Below are 6,370 nucleotides of genomic sequence, written 5' to 3'. Positions count from 1 at the left end.
TGTTGGTGTGGTGAACCCTGTTACATTTCTACATCTGGATATTGTATTATTGCTGTGAAAAGGATATAATAAGGTTCGTTTTGGTTCTTATTTCGCATGTTCTGTAACGTAGTACTTAGATCTGGTTATATTGCGAAAACATAGACATTTATTCAAATGGGCGGATGAGTGTTTGGTTGAAGAGGTTGAGGATATTAAGTCACTGATAAGTGGCATGAACAAAGACATCTCTGAATTCAGACTTAGCGCTGCTCGGTTGGAGAAAGAGATTGAAGTAATGAAGACGGCATCTGAGGGAAAAGGAGAAGAATGTATGAGTCAGAGTCGTTGTTTGAGGAATGTGTTTGTTTGTGGGGTTGGAATGTCGTTACTTTGCTACTACTACTACTTTGTTTAGTAATGTTTTGTAAGTAAGTCTATGTTTTATGTAACTCAGACTTAACGTATTAAAGTATCTCAGCCATGAAGCAAACAAATGATAACATTGTTTACAAACTCAGCTGTGAAGCAAACAAATGATAACATTGTTTAGAAACTCAGCCGTTATGTATAAAGTAACTAAGTTGTAAAGTGTAAAGTAACTCAGCCGTGCAGCCGTAATGTATAAAGTAACTCAGCCGTAAAGTGTAAAGTAACTCAGCTAACTCATCATTGTTTATACCATAACGAAGATTATCACTCACCCATTTTCATTATTAATGGGACGTTTCACTTGCTTGATTGGACTGAGTTGTCGATTAATGGTGGCGCGTGTTTAAAATATCGAGGGTAATTATTACTTAAACTCAGCCAACGAAATGAAAATATCGAGGCTAATTATTACTCCCTCAGTTCGTTTGTAATTGACGTTTTACATGTCTGCACGTAAACTAAGAAATCTGAACGTTTTGCAATGCACGTAAATGAACCTCTTTTTTGAAGTGTTTAATGCACAATAAACCAGCCGTGATAAAACAGTAATGCAGTCGTAATTGATGTAGGGGTTGATGTTTCTACATCAAAATCAAATTTATACCTCACTGTAAGAAGTTTCAGTAGTCTCTCCAAATCGTCTTTACTATCGTATCGTTGACCTACCGCAATGTCTATCGACGACATCTCCAAACTTAGAACCTCCAGATTCCTTTTAGATCCGCTCATTGAGAAGTTCTGATATCTCTTCTTGGGAGGTAGTGTTCTTCATCTGTAGGAGACTCACCGTATGAGTTGAAGTTATCATCTTCAGATGATGCACCGTCTGAATCGTCGAACATATCAAATCGGCTTTCAAATTCATCATCTTCTTCGTTTTCTTCGTTTTCTTCGCATATTTCATCTTCTCCGACTACTCATGTTTTTCTCCTTTGACATTACTAGAACAGTCATTCTCATTGTCCTCTTGTTCCTTCTCCAAACTGCAACCATCATAACTCCCACTGTAAAAAGAGAAAAGATTTTGATAGAATACATCTTCACCACTCCCTTGTGTCCATAATCACGCTCATCGGTTCAAACTCACGGAAGAAGAGCCCCAACTCTTTGATACAGAAACATCGGTTACACATTTTGTCACCCTTACTGTTTTTAATGTACCACAAGACCCAGTCTCGCTCCAAAACAGGAACACATTGGCAACTATAGAACGAAGGAACAACGGTTGAAATGAATTCGTCCCTCTTTGCCAGAAACTCGTCACTGTGCGACAAACCCCATGCCCATTTTTTAGATCGAACTAGTTTCCCGATCCTGAAAACTGATTCCCTCGTAAAACGAGCAAAATACTCCTCATCACCCCCAAAATATTTTTCTAGTCATTGCGTATGTATACACAGCACGCTCATATCATTCATCTGCTGCAAGCTTCACGAAAGCAAGTCCTTCTTCCTGAAGGTTAAATGTGAAGAAAAACTGTACATCCTTCATATAAAGTGTGCTTGATTTCTCTCTGCGTAGCAAGTTTTAAAAAAACTCAGGAGGCATATTGAGTCTCCTGGAAACGGATAACACATCGTAAAAATGGTTTACCCTGCTACGCTCTGCTAACGCCTTCATCGTATTGCACGATGCTCTTAGGCCATAGAGATCTGTGAAGGAGTTACCAGCCACACGTTCAACCACTAACGCCTGAATCTCTTCAGGCAATTCAAGTATCGGGAAATAATCCATTAATGTAACGTTCATATAACTAAGCAATGATATTTGACATAACTCAGCCATGTTGGTTAATATAACATTGACGCCTTCGTAGAGATCGAGACAGTAATACTTTATTATTTAACTCATAATATAACTCAGCCATTAATATTAACATAACTCGGCCGTTAATATTTTGGGTTTTATCATGACCCATCGAGATTTAGGATTGATACTTTGGGACGGTTGAGTGTGGAAAATACGGCTCAGAACTAATATCGAGGCTTTTATAACATCGAGACGATACTTTAGTATTTTAAAATTGATTTAACATTCACAGTAATCCTTTTTTATAATATTAAACGCCTTATAATAATGGGACGTTTCGTCTTTTTTGATTTGACGGCTCAGAACTAATATCGAGGTCATTTATAACATGGAGACGATAATCACGAGGAGTTTAAAAAGTTAAATAAGGCAGAAATTAACGATAACTCAGTCGTAATACGAAAACATTAAAATCCATACTGCAACCGTTATACTAATCAAGAAAACCCAATATGATCGTAACATGTTTATATAACTCAGTCGTAATGTAAAACATTAAAACCCATAACCCAGTCGTAATACAAAACATTAAAACCCAATTCTTTTCATCGTCTCTCTTGCTCTGTCATTCCGATTCATTTCGTCATCCTTATTCTCCGTAAACTGGTGGAGTGTCGTTCGTTGAATACATATTTGTTGTTGCGAATTCAATTTGTTGTTCTCAATTCATTCAATCTGTAATCATCGAGTACAGACTTTGCAAATTCTTCATGTTTTGTTTTCTCATTTAAATGCAGAACTCTACACTCTCTACTGTCGGCGTTGAATACATATCTGTTTTTCTTAATCCAGTTACCATAAACAATAATTACCGGATCCATAAGATCTCAGAGAAATATGAAGAATAAGATGAAGAAGATAGATATATAGATAGATAAAGAAGATGAAGAAAAAAGATGAACAGACAGACAAACGTAGTTGTAAAGTAGTTCCTTAGCAATGACATGGCAAATCTGAGTTGATGACATGGCAGATGACATGGAAAATCGATTAATCAGCCGACAAACAAATATATAACTCAGCCTCCGTAAATCAGCTCTCATTTACAATGTAAGTCAGCTGAACCATGGAAATATTTCAGTAATTAATCTTTTGATCCTTAATCAGCCGTAATTAGGATGAAAAACGATAAATCAGCCTTATCGTCACATAGATCAGCCGTCAAACGAATGATATTCTAGTAATTAATCTTTCGCTAATAAGTCAGCTGTAATTAAGCTGAGTTTACTATTAATCCATCCAGTTACGGCTGATTAACTATAACTCAGCCGTAACAACCTCCCATAAGTCATTCATAAATTATATAACTCAGCTAGTCGATATTCATTAACTCAGCCGGGGAAACATAACTCAGCCGTCTCTTAGTTACAACTCAGCCAAATTTTCCAGAAAACAAACCGCCGATGTATAAGTCAGCCGTAACATTTGTCTGTAAGTCAGCTTTTATCTCATAAATCAGCCACATTTTTGTAATTCAGCCGTACCGTCCGGCTGACTTATGTTCTTAAGTCAGCCTTTTCCTCTTAACTCAGCCGCGTTTGTTTATTCAGCCGACATGTAGATATAAATCAACCGTAACGACTTATGTAGCGAACTCAACTGGCTTAATGAAAACACGTAACATAATTCCTACGTGGCGCCGAGTTTTTGCTTATGTGGCAGCGAAAAGTAATGGCATTCCTGTAAATATGTTTTTTCTCATAACGTAAAAAATGGACACGCTTGGTATTTAAAAAATAGCAGTAATAAAAAAATATTTGTATGGTTCTTGTTAATTCTCCTAAAATTTTGTATATTTAAGTAAGCTTTTGTTTTATATATGCTGCTGCCTTATCATATCAAAGCACTTTATGGTAACAATAGTTTATATTAATCAAGATGTATATACTTTTTTTTTGTAACTTATCAAGATGTAGATACAATAATAAAGGATTATATCTTCATCGATTGCTGAATAAAGTATATGACCCTATGTATGTAAAAAATATTTATATGTTCATCTGTTCAACAAAATTGTATTAACCATTTTACTCTATAGTATTTGTATTTTGAAGACGTATAGAAAAAAAGATATATTTAAAATGGTCGAAAAAGCTTGGGCTAGTCTTTGCGTCTAAGTTCTACATATACGTTTTCTAATGCTGCAGTAAATACACTGCAGGTTATTAGTCAAAAAAAGATACGTACTGCAGGTTAGCCATTAAATATTTACATCCACCCTATAATGTCATGTAAAATCAACAATAAGAGTAAACTTGAGACACGGAGCTACAATAAATGTTACTCCTCAACTATACTAATATAGTCATATCAAGTTATTAACTATATTGTTTAAGCTTAATCCTAAAAAAATATGTGGGAATTTATGAATATTGTATGAGTAACATCACCTTATCCCGAAAATCGGAAGAGTAAAATAACATTAGACAAGAAAGGAAATTATTCTTGTCCGGTTGCTGGTTTTCAGATTCGTGTTAACGAGTATTCTACCCCTACTTCGTAGGGGAAAAGAAAATGATCTCATCAACTTACGGTGTGTTTTTGCTATTCAGATAGCATTTAAACATAAATCACAAGAAGTATTATAGTAATTATAGTATGGTATCATCATAACTTTCATTTATCATTGCCAGAACAGAAATAAATAAATATCAATCTGAAGGAAACCAAACAAAAGTGCATGACAGTGTAAACATCATGGCTTCGTAAAAGAACTCTGATGCAGAGGATATCTACCAATGAGGATACAATATCTTACCCCGTAAAACTTCAGGGCACTATCAGCTCTCCATATAACGTGTATACATTGTATCATTGACTCATGTATCATGTCCATAGCTTGGTAAAGAGGACGATACCAGAAGATGTAAGCCCCAAGAACCCCAAAAATGAAGTAGATGATTGACATAAACCATATAGTGGGACCTGATTGCATCAAAATCAGATGAGGGAACATGATTAGTGGACATAACAAAATTTGATCATTGGGTAAAAATAACCTGGTCCTTTGATCAAAGCTACGGTTAAGTTACTGCCACTATATTTCAGAAGAGCCATGCTATCAACGTCCCTGCATAGTTCAATAGTTTAGTCTGTTAACATTGGACTGGACTCTTCGCAGATCCAATAAATGTTGCAGAGGTCAAAACTAAACAATACAAATGTTTATGCTAAATTTTTTACTCCGTCTTTTTCGAAAAGGTTTCATATGAATGTATTACACACCACCACCATTCTTGTTCTCCAAATCTCTCCAATATCACTGTACCAGTGTCAATCTTTTCCGGCGTGATTTTAAACTCACCGCCACAATCCATATCAATCTAAAAACTTGTCTATGCTGAACTTTAAGTATTAATCCTGGCTATGAATAATAAAAGTTTTCAAATTAGCGCAGAAAAAATATGTAGATATGAAGGAATTGAGATCAAAATTGAAATTTATGAGAGATGGAAAGATCTTTTGTTTTGCTTCCTTGATAATGAAGAAAATTGATAAAAACCAAAGAAAAAACAGAGCATAAATTTGTAGATAAAAAATCATATAAGAAAACAGACAGTTAGAGATCGTGATCAGGAACATGGACGTAAAAAATTGCTGAAAATTTGGGATCGAAATATCTTTTGTTCTTGAATTAATTGTTTTCTGATTTTTCAAAAATATTTTTCAAATGTCAAAATCTGATTGATCAAGTGACTTGTGATTTAGTATATAAGTGATATGTATGTTCGTTCTGGTTTTCTAATATCTTCCCGGTTTGTCTGAATATGAACACTACACATGTTTCTAATGTCTACTCAAATGCTTCATATTAATTATAAGGCTGGAGACATAAGCGTAAGATTTTCAACTAAGACCCTATATTTTTATGCTAATTCCTGAATCCTGAGTACCAGTCTACCAGACTTGAAAGTTTCTATTGTGTCCAGATAGACCTGATGAATTTCAAACTTTAATGTCACCAAAACGTGTGAAGGTTGTAAAAATGTAATTTGGGCCACTCGGCAGCTTTCATATTTTCTTCTTTTACACAACTATACTGTGAACCTGAAATTTAACTAGTAAATTGAGTGGTTTATAGAATTTTAAGATTTTTTTTGGTCTTACATGATGATTTACAATTTGGGACAAAAAAAAAGAAGAAGAAGAG

This window comes from Brassica oleracea, chromosome C7, assembly GCF_000695525.1.
Source record: "Brassica oleracea var. oleracea cultivar TO1000 chromosome C7, BOL, whole genome shotgun sequence".
NCBI lineage: Eukaryota > Viridiplantae > Streptophyta > Magnoliopsida > Brassicales > Brassicaceae > Brassica > Brassica oleracea.
The sequence above is the reverse complement of the archived record's forward strand: the minus strand, read 5'-3'. Positions refer to the sequence as shown.